Source organism: Melanotaenia boesemani, chromosome 2, assembly GCF_017639745.1.
Source record: "Melanotaenia boesemani isolate fMelBoe1 chromosome 2, fMelBoe1.pri, whole genome shotgun sequence".
NCBI lineage: Eukaryota > Metazoa > Chordata > Actinopteri > Atheriniformes > Melanotaeniidae > Melanotaenia > Melanotaenia boesemani.
In genome coordinates this window covers 31,870,895-31,894,601 of record NC_055683.1, presented here as the reverse complement: position 1 = coordinate 31,894,601, position 23,707 = coordinate 31,870,895, and the positions used below count along the sequence as shown (strand labels likewise).

The 23,707-nt window shown below is 38.7% G+C and overlaps 1 protein-coding gene across 1 annotated transcript in view; it reads right to left on the bottom strand.

Moving 5' to 3' along the window:
* gjc1 (gap junction protein gamma 1) overlaps positions 1 to 22,066 on the bottom strand; it is a 44,887-nt gene extending 22,821 nt beyond the window's left edge. The window contains exon 1 of the mRNA XM_041973354.1: positions 21,406 to 22,066. The gene's annotated coding sequence lies outside the window, so the exon portion shown is untranslated. The remainder of the gene's footprint in view (positions 1 to 21,405) is intronic.
* Between the last annotated feature and the right edge of the window lie 1,641 nt (positions 22,067 to 23,707).

Here is a 23,707-nt window from a genome sequence, read left to right as displayed (position 1 = left end):
ACTGATTTAAAAATGAGTAAAATTAGTCACTTTACAATTTTAGACAATTGCACATTTTGCATCTAGGTTCCCTGTGAGGTTAATGTATCCTGAGGTGACAAATGGAAATGTTTAAATCCTTTATTTCACTCTTAGGAGCAATGAATTTCCTGGAAATAGCAAGCTCTTGTTGATGTTTATCTGCAGCAAGAAGAAAATTAATCAACAGAGGGTGAGTGGAGGCTTCATGCACATGTTCATTATCATATGCAAACACGCGGCTTAGACATTCAGAGGCTTATGAGCGAGCAAACATTTGGACGGTTAAATATTTGCAGTTCAGAGAGAACTTGCTTTCTTGACTCAGGCAGTCTGTCCAGCTTTGTTGGTATAATTCATTGTCAAACAGGGCTGAAATGACAGATAATGCTTGCACAATATGTAACACGGAGTAACTAAACGACAGATGGTTTTCATTTTAAAAAGATTCCTGGTTTTGTATCCAGTGTATAATGCACATATGAGTTATGCTGTTAGGTTAGATTTGCAGTCAAAAATGGACAAGTTTTTATTTTTTAGAGAGTAAGTCCTCAAGAGGTTTGTGTATCTCCATCATGTGTGCATCAGCAGTATGGAGGCACACTTTGCCACAATAAGTCTTTTTTAACTCATAAGCTTTGGATTAGATTCCCATCTGTAATTAGTGTAGAGGAGACGAGCCAACCTGAGGTGAATAGACACATAACCATCTTCCTGAACCGGTGTATGATATACATAATCATGTGCGCGAAGACACTCACACATGTGGAAGCACTCAGCTACTATCTCCTCGGGCTCAAGCTCACCTGCAAACCCAGAGACTCATTAGAGTATGGATGGAGGAAGAGGAGGAAAGTGCAAGGAGCTGAGAGATGAAGCACTAAAAGATGAGCACATTGTGTCTGAATAAAGTCAAGTATTTGTGTCCAATGTATCGACTTAGTAGGAGAATACAACACAGGATGGGTTTGAGATAAATACGTCCCAGTAACTTAAAGGGCATTGGTGAAGTTAAAGCTGCTTCTGGGGTATAAAAGCTCCACTCAGATTGAGTAAATATGTGTGTATTTGTACATTCCTGTGAATGAGTCAGGCTAAGAGTGACTCAGTATTAGATATTTCTTGTTGTATCCTCAGGCATGGATGGAGCATATTTAAAGATTGTGTGTGTGTGTGTGTGTGCAGACCCCATTTGCCGTTGGGGACAGGTTTGCAAGGGAGAGGGAATTTGTGTTTGTGTGTGTGTGATCATGTTTGTCCACACCTCTGAATGTGAGTGCACTCTCACAGACTACTGTACATGTGTGTTATTCATATTATTCTTATTCTCCAGGGAAGTGGCCAGTCTATCGTTACAGTGCATGTTCACTTCTCTGACGGATCTGTTCCTGAGGCAACTGCTGCTGCTAAATATCACACACCTGGATGCACAGTGCATGCTGATTCCCTCCTATCCTGTGTCTTCTAAGACCCTATTACTATGCTAATAATATCCAACATATCATACACCACTTTTACCTTGATGAGTCTTCATCAGAGGGGCTGTACAGCACAGGATTAGGGATGACTTCATTTGCCAAGCGTACCTTTAATGCTACATGAGATGAAAAGCTAGGCACATGGATAAGACAGGACCTTCAATCAAGGTGCAAGGTACAATAGGCTATAAAAACCCAAAGTAGTCTCTTTCCACAACAGCATGTCTTTAAACATCTGTATCTACTTGTTTCTTAAGACCTCACATTTCACCCCCAAGTAGAAATAAAACTCAGAGCAGGTCATTATTTGTTTTTAGGAGCCACTCAACTAAAGTGTCTTCAGGCAAGCACAATGTATGGCATCAGTGTGTGCAGAAAAAAGATTTACCTTATAAAGAGGTTCACACAGTAGATCCTAGCCAAGGTAAGGAGCATTCAGCATTTATATTAGCAGCTCTGCATCTGATCGGATGCATTAAAACTCATAACAAATCCCAGAGAAGCATTTACAGTGGAAGGACACTTTCCATACAAATGAGCTCATCTCAATTCAACAAGAAACAAAAATACAATCTCAATTTAAAACATAAATAAATGCAATTTTTAAAAAATCATAAAAATCATTCTGTGTCAACATCGTGAATTGTCAATACAAACTTGTTATATTGTGACCAGACAGATGACCTTTATTGGCCAACAGCTGCCTCTAAGTTTCAGTTTTTCTTGTCTTACCACCACCATTTTTTTAGTATTCTTCAGGGCATCGATTTTCTCATTTCAATGCTAATTTAAAATGAATTTAGCTGTATTAAAAATGAATTGGAAAAATGATAGAAATCTGCACATGGCTGCATTTTTATCAGCTGTTTCACATTTGGTTAATTTTTCTGTTAGCTTATCTGACATCAGAATAAATAAGGCTGCGCTGAACTGTATAGGCTCGTTGCATTCACTGTCCCTGCCTGTGCGTCAGTAAAGGACTTCAGTAACCCACTTATGCAGCTGGATTTGCATTGAGTGAAGTGAAGCAAAAGATTTAAATGGCATCAGTCTTGCCATTAAAGCAAAGCAAAACATGAGACAAACAGGGAGGAGTATCTCTCTCCCTCTATGTTCATGTGTTTGTGTGGATGCAGAGGTGCAGGAGGGGGGTGGGGGGGTCCCTTGCCTTTGCTCAGCGTGTGCAGCAGCTGCAGCCTCTATCTACACTGTCGGGGCCACTCTGCTGTCTGAAAATCTGATAGATATAAAGAGCAGAATGGTGATGAGAAATGGCTCGGAGAATAGTGTTGATGGTGTGTTTCATACAAACTTGTTTGTCTTCTACTGTTGCAATTCAACATTTGGAAAAAGAGGAAACAAAAGCCAAGCTTCTGGGTCAAGTATCAGAGCGGGTTCAAAAAAAGGGTCCCAAGGGACTGTTTTTTGGATGAAGGGATCACAATGGTAATGCAAATCATGAAAGCGCGTGTCTCAAGTCCTAACCAGAGGGCTGGAAAATCTTGACCGAATTGAGAAAGAATAACCACCCCCTCCTTATTTGCTTGATTATTCACAAGCCTCTGCCCATCACACAGCAAAAAGAAGGAAAAACAAGCAATAAACAAAAAAGACCCGAAACGTTTGGAGATGCTGATACACACAGTGCGCACGCATGCTGCAAAGAAGCAAAGCAAAGTGTCCACACAGACTCTAGAAACAAACAATGAGGCACATACACATAAACACAATTCAACATGCATGGCATCCACAGTCTAATGAGGCTAAATTAGAGTGCATGAATGAAGTCCCCTGTTTCAGTCAATGGCAGCGGATGCTAAGCAGAGACAAAGAACTCACGCAACTTCCCATTTATACCCTGGCACCAAGGGCAGAAAATGGAGCTCACTCAAAAGCTGGCTAACTGTATTGTGGTGTTATAATAACTGGAAGAGACCCCCAGTAACCATCCCCCTATCTGAGTCCCTGAGGGCCTTCACTTCCCACCCACACAAATCCCAACTCAGGATCACCCTTCCACTAGCCTCAGTCTTTCTGCTCCCACTGCCTCTCTCCATCCCCATCCCCCTCTCAACACCTCCTCCTCATCATCATCCATCAAGGACCATAAGGACTGCCTGTAGCGCTTTACACACGACATAGACTACAAACCACTGGATGTGCATAATTGTTTATTCCAGGAATAGTCAGAGGTCACAGTTAGCTTACATGAAGTCAGCAGGACAGCAGCCAGCTACACAGTCAAATCAAATCTCCTCACTGTGGTTACTATTATTATTGACTTCTAATGTGTAAGCTACCTAATATCACACTTCCTCCGTCACATTTCCAAAATGTCTTCCAGTTTCTGTCTTTCCTCTTTCTACAAATTGAATATGTTCAGTGTAAGATCCCATCCGGCAAAAAACATTTTCACAACTGGATAAGCTAAAAAACGAGTAGTTGTTTTAGCAAAATTTAAAATAATGATAACAATTAATAATAATAATAATAATAATGATAATGTACCATTTGCTTAGTAATTACTCATTGATTAATCATTAAGACTAACAAGTAATTATTCTGAGCTAGTAAGAGCAGATTTGTAAAATTCTTCAGCTTATCAGGAAGACCCTCCCATCAGGAGCATTTATTACCAGGAATAATTATTGAAACAGAAAATATCAGAAAATATTCAGATAAAATCCAGTTATCGTTTGGGTTCTGACCCTTTAACTTTTTCTTTTTTTTAGATTGTGTGGTAGTTATACATTGTAATATGAAGCTATTATTAACAACTGGTAAAAAAAAAAAAAAAAAAAAAAAAAAGTTGAATGTGTTGCAGAAATAACAATAATAATAATAACAATAATAATAATAGAAAAACTTGGTGGTACTGATGCCCAGGTTGAAATCTGGATTATCAGTTTTTTGGCTTGCACTCTTCGTGATGCAAATTTTCAAGAAAGTAAAAAACTCCTGGAGAAAAAGCAAAGATGAAGATGAAGAAAATTATAAAAAATATATACTTGTTTTTACTATCGATACATCACCTCACAGCATGAAAGTTCTTGGTTCAGGCTGTCTGGGGCCTTACTGTGTGAAATTTACATGTTCTCCCAGTGCATATGTGGGTTCTCTTCCTCCCACTGCCCAAAAACCTGCTGGTTAGATCAATTAGTATCAACTTTATTCACAATAAATCCAGGAAGCCTCAATTTGTACGCAAAATGGGCTGTTTAAACAAAATTGTTCAGCAAACAGGGTAGAATACCTAAGATCTTAAAAAGGCTGTTATTTATTTATTTATTTATTTATTTATTTATTTATTTGTTTATTTAATAAAACATGATACTGTCATTTTAATTAATATCAGCTTAACAAATGTGCTGTTGTGGTAAAAATGGTCTCTGGTAGCAAATGAATCCTTTACTAAGTTCCATGTTCCATAAATTCACGTATGTTGGTTTAGAAGCGGGTGTAGTTCAGTCCTCAGTTCAGCTGAGGGTCCCATCTGCCTCACTACTATAATTTTCTTTTGTCTGCAAGCTGAAGTCAAATTTCACTTGTTTTTAACTCTGCAGGTGGTATGATTGGATCATGGTGTATGGAGAAGAGTGTTCAAACAGTTCAGGAACTTCCTGTTTAAATTCCAAATGCCTTTTGAAAAGGTATACACATAACTTAAAGGCCACTTCTACATTGTCTTGAGTCTGACTGGAAGGCAGAACTATCCAGAGGTCGTTTGTGTCTGTTGTGAGTGTCCATAGCAGCCATTTGGAAGTAAACAGACAGTGGATAACTGCCTTCAAACAAAAACATTGGCAGTCCCAGACTGTGGTGAGGATAACACAGAGACAAAACTCAAACACATCCAGATAAAATGAGAGAGGCTGTTGTGACTATTGAGAAGAAATGTATGGGGGTTTTTTTCTGATACTTTTTTTTTATAGAATAAATATGAATTCAGTCATGCAGCCCTGAACTGTTATTCAAAACTCTATAAAGAAAAGGACAAAAAAGAAATCTTTCCCTCTTCCTCATACCAGTTAACCTGTCTTACCTGTGGGAAGTTGTTTTTCTAAAAGTCAAAGCCCTTAACTCAAAAAGAGCCAAGATCAAGTCCTGCTAAAACCCCAGAAGTGAATGTGGATAAACTATTGGCCGTAGCAGGTACTTGCTTTATATTGGCCTGATTGTATAAATGTGGCCATCAAGTGTCATACAGTACAATACAACTGTTAAAAGACTAGCATTAGCTTCCCACTTGAAAAGTGTCAGAATGGTCTCAATAGTTTGATTTAGTGTGTCTGATTAGTAATCTGTAATTAAACAGATATTTGACTCCAAACATACATATTTTAGCTAGCTCCACCCCCTGATGTTTTAGGCGAAAAGGGTTCAAGTCCTTAGTTTAGTATGAAATGTTTAGTGTTTACTTTTTTATTTTTAGGCTCTTCTGGAACAAAAAACTGAAATGATACAGTTTAGAGCCAGCCAGCATAGAAACTTTCTCTTCTTTATGTTTGCATGTATGAAGCTCTGACAAACCATCTCATTCGTATCCACAAGGGGTTTGTGTGCTTTCAGGGAAACTCAGCACTGATGTGAAACAAGCCACTAACAAGCAGTGAAAGCAGGAATAAACCCTCCACAAAGCAAAAAGATAAACTGTCTTCAACACAAGGGTCAGTTTGGTACACACTCACACAGAGAAACATACAATTCTTTTACTTATTGATGAGACAGATTTCTTTGTGCTCAGGGGTTCTTGCCTGCCAGCTGATGTGTACAGGAGCTGATTAGAGTGGTGATTTATGACTGACCATGAGTGAATGGATATCGGAGCTCAGCTAGATTGATCTTAGTGGAGAGATGCTGGGGCTGCATGGTGAAAAGACAAATGAGCTGAGCAAGGTAAAGTGGGGCAGAGGGAAAAAGATGAAGGTGGACATAAGAGCATTAGGTTGTTCCGGTAAAGAAGCCTGGATTCACCATGAAGTCTATTGTCTTGGGCCAGAACAGAGACCTGCCAACTGCGCTCAGCTGACCTGCTTTGCCAGGGCCAACTATCAACACTCACCATCCTGATGACAAACAGACTTTACATATGGTATTAATAAACTATAAATCACAAACAGGTCCCTCAGGGTGTAATATAATATAGTACTAATGATTAACAGCTGTCTCATTAAAACCTCCTCCTTTTTAATACCTGATATCTTACTTTGAACAATAGCTGGCGTGAAATTACCACTTTAGAGCATAATGAGTTGTGGGGTTACAATGTTTCTTCTATTTATTGTGTAACAATGACTTAATCACTTAAAACCACGCATGACTTCCTGCAAAAATTAATTAGCATTGCATAATGAAATGATGATTTCGCCCTGCAGCACACTGCCAGTCAAATCGGACAAGTTGGAGAGGATAAACTGTCAACTTCAGGGTCTCCAGTTGCATCATCTCCGCACAAATACACACACATGCTGCCACAAAGGAGAGCACACAGAGGCCAAATGCCACTGCCAGCCACTGTTGAGTTTGTTTACCCCAGATAGGTGAAGACATCCTTGCCTTCACAGTGGCTGAACGTTGAGAAGATGATCTCGGCTGAGGTTGTGTAGAGGGAGGAGGAAGGGTGTTAGATGTTGGAATGCATGCATTTACCAGCATGCATGTACAAAGGATGTGCAGAGCAACACTTCAAATAAAGATTTTATTTGGGTTATGTTGATGGCATGAACCAGTGCAAACTAATGTCTCTGCTAATATGAATAATACAATTAACACCAACATCCTCTCCCACCTGCCAAATCAGCTGCTACCATCTTGCTGTGTTTGAAAATTGATAAGTGTTTGGATAAATATCCTTGATTTCACATCTTAATTGTTTAAAAATGGAAACAATTGTTGGACAAACTGTGGTCAAACTGAGGAACTCTTTTCATAGGCCTGAAACAGACATTTTTTTCTTTATTTCCCCCCGTATTACCTCTCTTTAAAACTCTACTTGTTTGCTGCCTTGAAGGGATAATTCACTGTGTACCAGGGGCTGTCTGGGGTTAAGCAACCTGCTCAAGGCCACATCAGCAGATCTTACCGTTTGCATGATGCTCAAGTACAAAAGCACACACATGTTGGCAGCCAATGACTGACCCCGTTTCTTCTGACAAATCCACAGTACATCATTCAAATTTATGTCAGCCCATAGCTGAAACATGAACGGCAAAGGACAAGGATCTCCCAGTGCTATTAAACTTCAATATGTAGGTAATGAGAGTTTGTCAGTGGACAGCATCTATCAGCCATCATTCACTTCCATCTGACTGCACCACGGACACCATCACTCCACTGTCACCATTTTTTGCCTTAAGGAACAAAGCAGGCTTCAAGATCCTGACTGAAGGAGAGATCAAGGTTTGTTAAAGTTGAAACAGAGTTCAAACTGAAAAATGCTTTGTGGAAAAGTCAAGAGATAAATGGATAACTGTGGATAACCTTAATTTCAGTCCTTAAAGGATGGCAGTGTCAGGCCACCAGTTGGTTGAGCTTTGCTCCACTACACTAATAATTCTATAACTACAAGATGGATAACCAAGATAACACAAGTTATGAGACCACTTTTCATTCTCTGAAACTGAGATTTTATTATGTTTTATGCCTCATTGCCTCTTGGTGACAAATGTAAGGTTTAATACTACATTAAAGAATATTAAAACAGTCAAATAAAACTCTGCACAACCAAAAGTGAAGACAGTTTAATTTTGTTAATGTATACCTTAAATAAAAAGCCGCAATTTGTTTAGTTTTGTTTAGTCATTAGAGATCAATACGTGCCAGAGACCAGGGGAAGATTAAATGAAGGCGCAAAGAAAGTGAGGAGACCAGTGAATGCAAAGCTGCCAACATTATGAATTGAGTCAGAGATGCAGCCAAATTCAGCAGATGGTGAGTGAATGTAAACGGAAGTGAGCAATCAACTTTCCAACAAAACTCTTTATGGATGCAGAGAAGAAGGGGAGAGCTGAGATGGAAAGATGGAAAGGAGCTGAAAAAGAGCCGCCACGCAGCAATATGTTCTTCCCTTCGGTTACATTTGTTCCAATACATTTTTAATCATCCAATCAGGCTTGCCATGCTGGCTGACAACAAATGCTTTCCTCTCATTCTGATAATGGATCCAAAAACCAGAAATGAAAGAAACCAAAATCACAGACATCAACACAGCCTGGATGCTGTTCAGCCACACAAAAAAGAACAAACAGAAAGAAAACAATGGAGCAACAGATTAAAAAAAATATACACCACAGGAATTACACAAGAGCTATTTTGAGAGAATGTTTGGACATAGTTCAGTGTTAGCAAATCTGTCAAAAGAGAAGTTACATTAACTGGGTAAGGAAAAAAAAAAACAAAAACACAGGTTCTCTGAGCTGAACTCCAAAAATACATTGTTCCCTAAAGGCGAGTCCTTTGTGCTGCCTCACAGCCGAGGCATCCAGTGTATACAACAACCTAATGAAATCTCCTACATCACATTAGGGACCACACAGCGCTTTGTTTACATCTGCCAACAAGATGCAAGCAGAGTAAAGTCTTGCTTTGTTTTAGACTGCGCATGGCCTCTGTTATAATACAAGATAAAGTAAGCACAAGCATCTTATGTAATACAGAAAAAAATTATTTTTAATTTAAAGCTCAAAGGTGTTAGACTTCTGCTTTACATGCATATATTTATAAAAGGATTAAACTGGTATTCAGTTGCTCATATTGTGTTTATAGTAGAAATCCATAGAGCTTTCATTGCCATCTATAGCTATGGTTACATGGACAAATATTTAATCTATCCAATTTAAATCAATCTGATCAGAGTCCAGCTGACATGTTTACATGGACCCTGGATAAAGTGATTTAATTTGTTGAGTGAAATATTTCATATGATCATAATACTTGCACAATGAATACTAATTCATAAGAAGAAGATTAAGATTTCTGTCAAAATGCTCAATAATCCTTAACTTCAGTTCCCAACAAATGTGTCCCACAGTCCCATTCTGTTTTGTTGCTGCTATTTTTCAAGTCTTCCCTGATCAGCATCTTACCTAAACCCCCATGTGGTTCAGGCATGTGCAGAAACAACATACACCACAGAAACAATCAGAATGAGTGTATACATGGTTATTTTTTCCTGCTGATCCAATCGTAAAAAGGTTTAATCCACCCCTTTCAATCGGATTGAAAATTCTTTATGATCAAGTCCAATTGGATAGGCTAAGGTGTTTATATGACATATTTTTATTCTGATTGGATGTTTGATCAGCTCAAAAGTCCTACATGTAAACGCAGCTTATGTTTGGTAATATATACACTTTCAATAATGCTCACTTTATATACAGCATTGTTTATGCAGCGGCTGTCAGCTCTAGGTACACTGTATTCATCTGTTGTTCTCCCAACTCATTACATATGGATCAACAGTCAGGATCTCTTCCATATCACTGTTTAACATTCAGGGTATCCCTTAATAGTAATTTTCACTGTGTAGATAGTTAAATAAACCAATAAATGTCCCTGTGTCTAAAGCAGATACCTTGAGATGAAACATTTTTATGGTGTCATCTGTTGCAACCCAGAATATGGAAGAAAAGCTTATTGCAGAAAGGACAAATATGCTAATGACTGAATTTGTCATTAATAGAAATGGTTGCAACTCTTTTTATTCCTCCACTACCTCTCCAACCTCCAATGCAGGACTGCAAAGTGCTTGCCCACAACTCAGCATGTTGATGGATGATGCTATAGGGGTGTTAGCGAGTTAAATACGATGGAAAGGCTTTCCAGCCAAGCTTCAGTGTGAGAATGCATTACTGCTAGTTACATTTGGTTGCTGCTAAAACTCCTGCAAACAGAGCCTACCACTGTTTCTGCTTTACATTAATACCATGTATAAAGAGTAAAGGAACAACAATGAGGCGCTTTAACGTGCTGTTAGATGTGGCAACTTCTATATATAGTATGCTTAACTTAATTTAGCCTTTGAGACATAGTTGGACATGATAAAAATGGAAACTAGAGAGTAAAAAACAGCCTTATAACAGTGAGATTCAGCAAAGATGAGAGTTTAGGAAGAGCAGTCTAGATGCGTCTGTGCCAAAGAGAGCTGTGATAAAATCCAGGAAAAAACGACAGTCTGCCGAGGTGCTGCTGCTCTCCCCTACGGCCTGCGCATACAATCACCAAGTTATTGTCATTCTCTGAACAAACAAGCTCCTCATCTGAGTAAATCTTTATGTAAAGTGTCTGTCCTAAGGCTTCTCACATAGAAAGGCTTAACTCCCTCAACTCTTCAGTGGGTTCAACATAATTTTGTACAAAAGAGGCCCAAACCAATATAACACAACAGATGCAAATACAGAAACAGTGCAGAGCTATTTAAAGTTAGACCTTAAGCACTTCTGTCAAGCAAATCTGTTCCTTTTTTTTCTTTTTTTGTTTTAGACATAGAGTCTCAAACCGTTAGCCTGTAAGGTATCATCAAGGCTACACTAGTAGCACGAGAACATCTGTGCTTGCCTTTGGGCTTTTTGTCTACCCATCACACCGTGGAGAGCTATGGCTCATCCTGAAGCCATGTGGTCATCAAAACCCGCTCATGTATGAATGTTACTTTGCTCAAATATGACTCCAGGATCAGAGACTGAGACAAAAAGACAGGACAGGTCAGGACTGTCCTGGGAGACACACCGCAAATATGTGTTTGTGACGTAACAGAGAAGTGAAACAGAAATATTGCATGGTTGTTTTGGAGCATAACTATTATTAAGACATAAGAAAAAACTAACAGGCTGTGTTTGGGGTTTTCCTCAGTCTGCTGGTTCTTAACTAATACTAAAACATATTAATAAAAGAGTATATTATCAAGAACAGGGCTTTTATAGTTGACTATTTCTGGTGGTTATTCAATATTTCAAAAATAGATGAAAATGAATTCCTTAACTGCTCAATTTATTACCAAAGAATCAATCCAGCTCTATAACTTTACACAATTGAATTACTAAATATTATTCAGAAGGTCACAATAAACTGGCAGCAACATTTTTTTGTTTAAGTTCAAATGAAAAGGCACAGACTCACAAGCATCCAAGGACAAATGGATTTATGTTGTTATTGAGGAACACAGTCTATACACATTACCAGACTTGGATATATCACCTGTTTTTTATACAGATAACACTGGGCATTATGATTCATAGACCTTAAATCTAACCTTAATCCAGACTTTTCCTGCCACATTTCTCCAAACCTAGCCACTAGCAAAGCTTTATTTAAATGCAGGTCTCTATAGGAGGATGTATAAACAGAATGACCCTCCAGCATCTTAGTGTCTGGAGAAACATGTTGTATATGGAACAGCAGCTAAAAATAACCCTGTGTTGGCTTGTATTTTTGCGTTTCATTATAGTAACCTCTTGTAGTAGCCCAACTGAATTAAATTAATTGACATTTAAATTAATTTCTGGTTTGATACGTGACATTTGCAAGAAAGTGACTGAAATTCTGGGGTTTATTTGAGTTGAATTGATAGATTTTGTCTATGGTGAAAATGTAACTGATAACACCTCTGTGCATTTATTATGAGCTTAAATATTATCTTTGGTTTTTTGTGGGCTGGGTTTAAAGGAGACGGAAGAGTTAAAGAGGGTGGAGAGTTTGCAACAGCTGACACAACGCTGATGAAATGGGAGTAATATGTTATTTGGTTATTGTTTTGATGAATCATTACAACATGCAAGCTACAAAAAATGCCAAAGAAATTACTCTTTCCCTGGAGAGGCCTTTTGTAATTCAAGCAAACCTATTCTGGGTTTTCTCTGCTCTGTGGTCTAGCTTTCCTCACATCTCTATATATCAGTGTGTGTGTGCCAGGCTAGGCGGTGACAGGGTGTCGGCTGCGGTCTGTGAACCTGGCTGCTCTGCTCAGCTCCGTCTGTGACAGAGAGCGAGGGGGACATTGCCCGGCCGCGGTTGTCCCAGCTGGCCCAATCAGGCGTGAGACCTCGTGGTTGAATCAGCGCATGCCTTCCGCCATGTGCAGCGCTGTGGCACAGATACCCTTGTGTATTCCAAAATGTTCTCCACAGCATCAACTGCTCTGCGTGTCACTCGTGTGTGTTTCTTCAGATAATTACGGCACTCTTCTTAAATGCACCTTTGCTGATTGTGCTTCACAAGATACTAAACAGTCACACAGCTGAACTTTGTCCTTTTGTAACTTTTGTGTATTTGCAGTTTTTTCTCAAAACATGCCAAGTAGCAAAGGTCACCTTGAAGACATTGTTCTCAACAAGTAGTGACACTGGTTGAAACTTTGAAAAGTTTGCAGCTTCGGCAAGTCAACACCATGCTAATACAACTCAAATCTCTACAATATAGTCAAGCTGCACATGGAAACAAAATTCCCAACAAATATTTTCAAACAATTAACAGGAAGTAGAAGATATTGTTGTCTTTACACATTGTTGTAGTTTTGGTCTTATCGCTGCAGATGTTAGCCATTTCCTGTGGTCCCAATCTATTTTCCTTGAGGACACCTTCATGCAAATACTAAAAAGCCATGGACCCCTCTGCCCCACCCTGTCCTGAAACCATGCTTGGTTTTATGTATTCTGGCTGAATCTTGTCCTTCGAGAAAGCCCAAGTTAAATTAAAAACCTATAGCCTTTATTTTTTAAAAGAGGACAATAGTGTGGATATTAATCACAATGGTTCAAAGCCTCTGGGATCCCCTGTGCTCTTTGGGGGACCCCCCTTTGAAACAAACACTGCTACATATATTACAGTTATTCTAGGATTACAGCAGCAGGCTTCGTTATGTAAATGGGTCCCACTTAAAGCTGGGAGGCACGTTTTATTTTTCTTCTTTTTTGGTTTTGTCAAAACTGCCATAGTAACCTTTTGGCTTATTGTAATTTAAGTGGCCTGAGAAGAAACCAGACATCTGAATCTCCTCTTGGCTCTTTTTTTAAGCTTTTAAAAAATTCTGACAGCAGACGCTCACTGATCAGTCTTCTCTTGGGGCGTCCTTGTTAGCTACACTAGAAATGCAGATACACGTGCATGTCCCTTCAGATGATGACATGCATGCTTCAGTGGTGGAAAATCCTACAGGGAATAACTGTCTATTAAATCAACTTTAAAAAAAAGAAAAAGATGGCTCACTTACCAAAAGGCCTTAAAACAGTTTGGCTAAAGTCAGATGTTTAATGCAGTAATAATCGTGGGATAGAGAGAACTTGCCTCAAGTTGGACTCTGAACTTGCTTTGTGTCCTTAACAGGAGTTTTAACTTCATTTACAATCTCAGGATATAAAAGATGCCAGAATGATCTGGACTGTCTCAGCTCAGGAAAGAGTATTGTACACACCTGGGTCCTGTTCATTAACAGTTCTTTAAGTTGGAAAGGGCTTAAGTTTTATAGTGACTTGCAAATGTAAGCAATCTTGTTGCTGAATTATTTATCAAGTATCTAACTTAAGAGTGTGGAAATCAAATATGTGGTGCTAAGATCTGCTTCTCAAGCTATGTCATTCTTGTTTAAATGACAAAAATGTGTAAAATTGTTCGTAGTCTAACATAAATAAAAGTAACTGAAGTTGTACATGTTAAAATCCTGCTAAGTTGCAGTGCTACATAAGGACACATTCCACACCCCAGATGGACATTCAGCCCAAGGTTAGAACATGTTGTCACTGCCAAATGGCCTTGCTTATTGCACCATCAAGAAATAATAATGATATTTTAAAAGTTAGTTAGTTTGTTGACATCAGTTTAAACAGATCTGAATTATTAATAATGTGTTTTGTTTTTTCCAGAACTGACTGTATATTTATCAGAAAGTTGTTTTATTGTTTTAGCATGATAAAAATCTTTAGTTTTAAATGCTTGCTTTGCTCTCATATGACAGCTGAAACTTTTCAGTATTTTCTCACAATTTGCAGACTTGTTCCACCTCTTACATAAAGATGCCAGCATGCATTCTTATATTTCAAGTTCTAAGCAGTTGGGGCCTGAATTCACGCGACTAGAGCAACGTTGTCAGACAATGCTTCGAATTAATCCAAGTCAGTAACACTGTCAACACAATTGAAGGCAGAGCAACAACATAAGAAACTGAAACAACAGGTATGAGTAACATGAGCACACACTCAGCTGACCAGAAGCCCAAACATTACCTCATAACTGCTGAACCCAGTAAACTGCAGAAAAAGGAAGGTTGTGTCATTGAAGAGTGACAGTGAATGAAAGGCAACTCTCTGCCCTCATGGCTGTCACGTTGTGGCTCCGCCCCGTCCGCTGACCTGAAGGCAGTGGCATAAGACCTGTCACCCCGAATCACGGCCTGGACCACGACATCTACACTCATATGTAAATGTGTCAGCATGCACAGACTCATGAGCTTGACATATCAGTTTGAATATGCATGTACAGTACAGTCTGCAGCGTAAACATCTCTGTGCATGAAGGGCTTAGTTCATCTGTATGTGTGTGTTTGCATGCACACAGAATGTATGTCTGACCTGATCCTGGTATGTAACAGTGACATTCCCAGTGGGAAGGAGCCTCATGACTGTTTTTATTTGTTAGACTGCCCATATCTCTTTGCGAGTACAGGCTAGGTGAAAGTGACATCTGATTTCATCCACACTCAGATGGGGTTCTCTTTTTCTGTATCTAGCTGCAACACATGCTCCCTCTGCTTGTAGCTTCTGCAAGGAAAGGTTTACTGTATTTCTTTGTTTATTTCTGTGCAAATCATTAGTACTCATTGATTGATGAAACAGAAGTTTTATCCTGTTTCGTTTTTATTTTTTGTGTAGACGAGTTCATGTGATCTGATTCTAGTTAATTAGAAGCAACTGCCAGTTTATCTATTATTTTTTCCAATTAATCATATAAGTCAGGAAACAGCAACAGATTCTTACATAATGAATATGTAAGAATAATACGCTTAAGGGATAGAGCAATCTCACATACAGTTATAGTGATATTCTTGCAAATACAACATTACAGCCTAACATTTAAGTTTGCAGCACTACTGCATTGCAGTTACTTTTGCAATGCAAACACGTGTTTTGCACATCCACCTCATGCTGCAGAAATACCACACAGATGGCATGAATCATGGTGTTAGGGTTCCCTTTGTCCGATAAAATCAGACACTTGCCTTCCGTTTTGTTTTTTTTTGTTTTTTTTTTCTTACAGTTAAAGACTTAAGAGAGCTGCAGTGGCGTCATGGCAACACGTGCACCACACAAATGGCAACACGCCTGTTTGTGAAGGGTCAGGGCCAACTGCAGGGCTCATTTTCCTGAGTAGTCCTCCTGAGTCACAGAGCACGCACAGCCCTCCCCTCCCTGTCATTGCCGAATATTTTAGGTTTACACTAAAATATCAGAAGTGTTGGAGACTCAAGCTGCACTTTGCAAAATCACACATAATATTACGCCAGTAGTTAATCAACTGACTAAATTAGCGAAACAAAAAGGTCAAAATCTTCATAATTTATACTTCACAGTGTGAAGTTGATCAGTTCAAAATTTAATGACAATTTAATTAAAACTATTTTAATCCTCACTGTTATCTAAGAACAGTTGGGCACATCTCCGTATCAACCTTGCAGAACTTATTTCACTTTGCACACTCAATCTTCAACTATTCTCACAGAAAATTATCACTTGCTGACTCCAGAAATATTTTCACCACATCATCCAAATTCATAAATTACATCCTCAACTGTACTTTCAAGTGGAGCTGTCAGTGCAGCTGAAAGTTCTCACTTTAAATACACACCAAATGCACTCTCAGAGAATAAAAGTGGGTGCACAAACTGCACTAAAACACACACTACTGCAGCTACCATTTGCAGCTGATGACCTCTAACAACTCTAATCACTTGGTAATTACATGGAAAGAGAGCAAAGCACCTTCCCTCTGCTGTTGCCTTAAAGTGGCTTACAGGAACTGGCAACCAGAAAATGCAGAGCGGAGTACACAGCGTCAAGCAGAGGGAATCCAGACTAGTTGGCAGGCATATAGACACAGTTTTCCCTCTGTGAGCTGCACTCTGAGGATTAAACCTGGCAGTGTGCTCACGTCTGCTAAACAAGATATAGTCATAATACCTTGATTTTTCATGTTGCGAGGAGCCAGTTAGGAGACTCTGCATTGGTGAATGATCTCCCATCGTGGCGGCACATGTCTCACCTCAGCAAAATCATTGTAACCAATTGTTTTAGATGCTAGCATCATAACATGACGGCTTAAAAAACCTGTTTTTAAAATACAAGCATTTTTTGATGTAGTGGCTAAAAGCATAAAATTGATCTCTTACTGTAATGGTTCCACATCTCACATTCTGAAGGCAAAAGTTGGGAAAAACAGGCAGTATATTACTCCATTTGTTAAAAAATAAATAAATAAACAAATTTAAAAAAAACTGCCTATAAAGCAAGAGTATCCAAGTCCAGTCCTCGAGTGCTACTATCCTGCAAGTTTTAGATGTGTCCCTTCCCCAACACACCTGAATAAAATGACTGGCTCATTACCAGGCTTCTGCAGAGCTGAATGACAAGCGCATGAGATTCAGCCATTTGATTCAGGTGTGTTGGGATGGATCTAAAAGTTATAGGATAGTATTTCTCGAAGACTGGACTTGGGCACCCCTGCTATGAAGCAATTAAACACATCCTGCAGACATTATCCTTAACAATAAAATTGTAAATAGCTGATAAACTGCAAGTGAGGTAAATGAAAACATTCAAATAACAGCACAAAGATCCTTTAGAACACATAATGACAATATTCTTGTTTTTTCTAAAGGCTGAAGGATTATTTTTGTGGAAGGTAAATTAAACATTTTAGGAACACGTGTACTTGTTGTATTGTGCACATAAACTATTACTGTTAATGCTGTGGCCATTTAAAGATAAATATTACACTTCAAATTTAGCATTGAATATAAAAGAATGTATTTTAGTTGTATGACAGTGTGCGCCATCCAGCTGCATATAAGATTAAATCATGTGATCTTTAAAAGTTCTTTAAGGGACGCAAGAAAATCTAATGAGTCTTTAGTTTGAAATGCCATTACTGATTAGAAGCCAAGGAGGTATTCAAGCTTTTAACTATAAATTGAAAGTGGAGCGGACTAATGAATTCTATACTACAGTGGTATTGATTTCCCTTATATAATAAGTCATTATGAATTCAATTGTAGGACATTTAAGCCAAAGTATCATTAAGCCTTGTACTGAGTGGCACAGAGAGGAGGCTAATGGAAATATATTAGAGCCTGTTGGAATCACCTTAATGGTAGACAATTATTTGGAGTAAATCTAACATGCTGAAGATTGTGTGTTTTGCAGGGTCGGAATGTGATTAACTGTTTCTAATTAAGACATTTCTTTTCTATAATAAATTGTGTATTCCTCTATTTGATTTAAGTTTTTTAATAATTTCACAGTTAAGAAGAAGTACTTTTCCCTCATGTAAATTTGACAAGTTTAATGTTTCAATATTCTACAGCACTGTGCAGAAGTCTTTGGCCTGTATTTCTTTGTGTTTTTCTTCCAAGCAGCCAGACTTTCTTTTAATATTTTAAAGTGGTTTTGAGCAATAGTTCTCCAGGCTTTTTGAAGCTCTTTCAAAGTTTTTTTTTTTTTATTATTTTATTTTTTTGGACATGGGGTGCTTTTTCTCTCATTTTTAGTCCAGTCCTTGTAATGGACCATTTTCAGCGGAATGTTTTATATTGTTTGTAAAGCCACTTCACATTGACCTATGAATAATGTAAACACAAAAAGGTACCAAACTCAAGGGACCAGACAGTGTTGTGTCTAAACATAACTGATAATTTGGTAATAACCTATTTTAAACTATATTTATACTTTGTTATAGCAGCCACCCACACTAACACATCTGCTCCCTTTTCTTCAGCCTTGTGTTTGTTTTGGCATATCTCTGCACCGTGTTCAGTGTATGCTTAAAAAGATTCAAACTGGACAAGTAAAAGGACAAAAGAAAGCAGAGGCAAAATCTAAATAAAATTACCTACAGATGAACAGCATTGAAAGTGAAGAAGTAGGAAAAATAAAATCCAGCACAGGAATTGCAAGATGCATCTGGATGTTCAGCTAATTTATCTACTGTTGGCTGAAGCCTCTTAAGAGGCCTATATGGAGAGATGGCTATCAAGAAGCCCTTTAAGAAGGGAAACGGTGACAAAGGGCTGAGGTATGCCAAATGACACAAGAACTGTACTCAAACTCAGCAGCAGCAGGCTTTATGGTGTGATGAATCCTCCCCGAGAGCTTGGATCTCAACATTACCGGAGCAGTGTGAGATCATCCTGACAGAGAACAGAACAAAAACTAGTCAGTGTCCAAAGAAAAGCTTTTGGAAAGTACTTTCAGAAACCTGGAGAACTATTCCTGAAGACTACTTAAAGAAATTTTGTCTGAGAAGGCTTAGGTTGTGTTGAAAGAAAAAGATGGCCATAACAAATATTTTGCTCAACCAGAATTGTAAAAACTTTTTTTTTCTTACACACTTGCAAAATATAAATAACTAGGGGTTGACTCAAGACTTTTGCACATCTAATTACCCACGCATAGATGCATAGTGTATACAAAACACACTATGAGGGAACAAATTGAGATGCATTAAAAGATTAAACTGCCAATCATCATTTTACATTTGGAATATTAGCACCACCTCCTGCAAAAACTGATGCATTCACACATCAAAATCTGTAACTTGTAACCTAAACTACCCTTTTTATGCACTCAGCACACTTTTTCTTTTCTTACACTTATGTTTAAATAATAATGATCTTTTTGAGAAACTGTGTAAATGCTGATATGCAACAGCTGATAGGCATCTTCTTCTGTGTGGCAGTCATTATAATTTTTTTGGTTTGCTTTACTTGGTTTGATTTATACTATTAAATATCCTGGGATCAATGAATAAAGCATCAGGCAATTTTTAAGTTTTTATAGCCACACTGGAAACACATCAACTCACCAGACAGCTGAGCGGCTATGTGTGATTTCTCCAACTTTTCTAGGATGCCCTATGATCATTTAATAAACATCCACGCACAATTTATCACTTTTATCTGCCAGGTCATGATTTTTTTTGGTCTCCACGGAGAGGGGGAAATATAGAAAATCCTGTATTTTAAATTAAAAGCAAGCTGGAGCAGATTCTGAAGTGATGGGGCGTTTCTCAGCTGCCAAACAGAATGTGCTCCTCATTTCTCTTTCAGAGCTGGAGTGAATAGGGGGGTGATTTTTTTCCCTCTTGATGCACAGGGAGTGAAATAATGGTCTGCGGTGGGGTTATGGTGAGGGTACATGGGTAAGAAGGTAGGAGGAGTATCAAAGAGATGGACTGTCTTGCAGAACAGTTTCAAACACAAAAAATATTAATTCAATCTACAGCATGCAAAGCTATGAAATGCCCAAACTGCATTCACTTGATGGGAACAAAGATATGGAGGGCAAATGGAGGTTGATATGCTGCTGCTGGCAGCTTACCAAAGAATAAATTCTGAACAAATACATAGCATCCATATGTTATGTAGAAACCAAGCATCACTCACTAGCACTAAGCTCTTTCAACTGGCAATACCCCAAATCCATCACAATGACTTCACGTGTAGCATGGATTTTTCTGAAGCACAGGGGAGAAAATCATTATGATGGCTCATATTTGTGCTGGTATGGCACTGACAAATGCTCCACACAGGAGCCAATGTGGCATATTTCAAAGACATCTAGAGGGGGTTTCTCATCATTGTGAATAATGCGGATGCTGGCTGCACCTCAGGTTAAAGGCTTTAAGTGATGGGAGGGTTTCTTTTCATAAACTGACTTATGAGATGAGATAATAAATGAATAAGGAGAAATTTAAAGAGATGGATGGGCTGTCAACGCATGTGTTATCAAAAAAATTTGTTTTAGCGCTTCAGTTTAGCACTATGGATAAAGAAGCAAGACAAAAGGACATAATCCTGAGGATGCTGGGGGGGGGGGGTGTGATTTATATTCATTTGGCAAATGTTAAGTTTAAGACTAAAAAATAAACTTCATTATAAACACATTGGCACCCAGTTTAAATATTTGTAGTTTTTTTTTTTTTTTTTTTGGTTTGTTTTTTTGGGGGGTTTTTTGTACTGTTTTTTTTATATTCAACATAACCCTGAATGCCACATTTTAATTAAGATCAATACTAAATCCCTGAAAGGCATCATAAGGGAAGCTTTTTATTTTGTTAGCACTGTTTAATTTATTCATTATTAATCAATGACAATAATTAACTAATAAAGTCATTATAAAGTCTGCTTCTGCTCCCTCTGATCTGAACCACTCCTGCAGGATTTGACCAAACCCCTCAGCAGAAACCCTGCACCGCCCATCTACAGCATGTTTCTTGTTGAAATAACTGGAGACTAAAGCCTTGTGAGGCACTGGGGTTCGGTCTGTTTTTTTAAAACAACTTTCAACTGATGAGCAGATATGACTCTAAAAGATCAGTTTATGTCAATCAGATGCGCTCTAAGCTCATTTCCCGAAAAGCACTCCTAATATGGGAAGTTGGCCTCTTGTTGGCCTTGATCATGGTCTTAGACATGGAAAAAATAAAAATAAAAAGAACAAATAATTAGAGGCGATTAAGTCAATTAAATAAAAAGAAACAAACCCAAAGGATGCAACTGTGATTTGTGCGTTATGGAGCCATGTGGTGCGCCTGTGACCCTCGACATTCACTCTCTGAGAGGCTGTCACTGGGTTTGATAAGCCACATCCGGACCGAAGATGTCAATGAAAACCTTAAAGATGCTGTAATTTAACAGAGAAATTCTTACCGCTATGCGAGTCTGTGAAGATGCTTTAAGATGTAAGATGATCCTTTGTTTGGGAAGGGAAGGTCGTTTTGGACTTGGTGAGGTCCAAACTTGAATCCCGCCGTTGATTATCTGCTCCACTTCTCGGGAGGAACCAGTAAGACGTTTTTCTGATTTCTTCTCAATTTGATTTCATAGCATCACTACGAGACGTGTGAGCAGTCTTTGTCCATGTGTTCCGTGTTCGGTCGAGCTACGTCGATTAAACTATGTGGTCTGCTGCGTAAAACCGGTGCCAAAATTCCTGCGGGCCCATTCCGTTACAGAGATGTAAGACAATAGTCGGGACATTTTGGCACGAGTAGAGCCTCCTCCAGTGCCAAAAGCAGTTGGTTAAAAGCTAACTGTAAGCGCTGGTTTGGTCATATCTCTGCGAATAGCTCGAAGATTTGGTAGTAAATATGTCAGTCGCTCACGTGCCAGTTGGCTCCGGCGTTGTCTGTCGGGTCGCTCATCTTATTCTTTTTCGCAGTAGTGGACAGTGTAGTTGCCGATCTGTTGATCACTGGAGGTCCACCTACATCAATTAGTGTTCTTATCCCGTATATATGATCAGAACCGGGCTCTCCGCCACGCAACAGCACAGTCCGACTCTGGGTGAGCAGGCATCTGGATGACTGACAGCTGGATTCCCTCAGAGAAAGCCTGGCGACCCGTCTTTACAGGGGAGCAGTGATAGCAGGATGTTGCGCGTACGCGTCTTTGGCAGTGCGCGCACCCGACAGGTCACACAGCTCGGGTCTATAAACATCTGCCTCGAAGAAAAGGGCAGTTCAGCCAATTTTAAACAATGCTCAGTTTGTATTTGGAGCTCACATTAGGGAGCCTTTTAGAAATCAGTACTGCACTGTATTCCACATGTGTAGACAAAAAACACTATTGTTGAATTACACATATAATTGGTTTATTATTACACTTCATTCTATTTAATGTATCACATCATTTCAGTTCCATATAAAAGTACAAGAGTTTTTTTTAAAATAAAACTGTTTATAGTTTCATGTGCCATAAATGTTTATTAGATGTTTTCCCTCAATTAAATTTGATTGACCTTGTTCATATAACATTAAACATCTATGGCAATTAGGTGTTTTTAATGCAAAATCAAGAAAATTTTCCTAAGTAATTCTACATTAATATGAATTTTTATTTATGCATTAAATAATATCAAACAAAAACATATAGTACAATTAAGATATAAATAAGTTATATTGCTGTCAAAGATGAATGAATTTTGGGGGGGGGCAGTCTTTGTTGAACAGAAGTGGTTTTTGTTTTGTCTGCTTTGGTTTGCGGAGACTCCCAAACATGAATCGTTCAGCCCTTAGATATTTTGGAACCCGTTCAGCTTGGACAAAGGGCAGATTTGATTATTTTATTCTGTTAGATGGAAAATGAAGTGACACAAGATTAACAGATTTCACCATCAGGCTGTAAACCATATTCTAATAGTGGATGATTTTAACAATTCCGTACGGTGAAGATCGTTTCCTGTTGAGAAAGCAGCAGAATGACTTGGATCGTTCCAAGGTGCTTTACCATTTGTTCCCAGTTCAGTCTGCGTGAGGGCCCTCATTCAGTCTCAATCTGCTTTTGTGGAAGGCCTCGAGCGGCGGAACACATATGGCTCATTTGGCAAATCGAAACTGCTGGTTGTTTTGTGTCCGCAGCTTGATTGTTCTAAAGTGGGCTTCCACACAAGTTCATCCATCCTCTCTCTGATTCTGCAGGCACCCATGCATGCACAGCCTGACTCAGTCTGTGGGCTAAACTCTGTAATGGACAAACATCTGGACCCTCTGATGTAATGATAAGGAAATGATTAAGCACTAAAGGTCCTTCGGTTGACCAAGGGGAAGATCATCCACAGTTATGTCATTGTGCATTTTTTTTGTGAGTGAATGTTTGCCTGCTAAAAATCTCGACCTTGCTGGACCTCAAATTGTCACAGACCTTCAGGGTGGCAGGTATCAGGGTGTTATGCAATGCTTTTTATTAAACTGAGAACGCGAGGATGCACTCGGGGAAGGTTAAGAGACATCTGGTGATCCAGATTTGGGGTAGTCTTAAAAAAGGGGATCTTTTTAGAACAGAGTGAAAAGTTTTTAAGTGCTAGCACTTTCTGAATTTTTGAATCTCGTTTTAATTTATTTTGTGGTCGTTTTAAAAACTAATCTTTTTTCTTGTCTCCACAGCTGCCGTAGTCATGACTTTGTTAGGAGGCTGGCTCAACCTTCATCATCTTCATTCAGCTCTCGGATCC